Source organism: Atta colombica, unplaced genomic scaffold, assembly GCF_001594045.1.
Source record: "Atta colombica isolate Treedump-2 unplaced genomic scaffold, Acol1.0 scaffold59, whole genome shotgun sequence".
NCBI lineage: Eukaryota > Metazoa > Arthropoda > Insecta > Hymenoptera > Formicidae > Atta > Atta colombica.
The window spans coordinates 34,267-34,613 of NW_017259549.1; positions in this window are offsets into that span (position 1 = coordinate 34,267).

A 347-nucleotide genomic window follows, 5' to 3' on the forward strand; every position below is an offset into this window, starting at 1 on the left:
AATAATTCATATATTTCATAATTTTTATATAATTAATAATTCATCTAATTCATATAATTTATAATAATTCATATAATTCTTTTATCGGTTCTTTAGCGAGTGCAATTTTGCGGAGTTCAAAAATCTTGTATTGCAATCCATCAATCCTCGAAATCTTAAGTAATTGTTCATTGGTTGATCCATGTTAATTATAAAATCAATCTTTCCCCGTAATTTATCAGCGATGCTGCAATCACATTACATGATATAATGTAATAATATATTAAAAAATGATGTAATAAAGAAATTGTGAAAAAAAGTATTGAAAGTAAATTATTATTAAATTAAATTATTATTTACTTATTTAT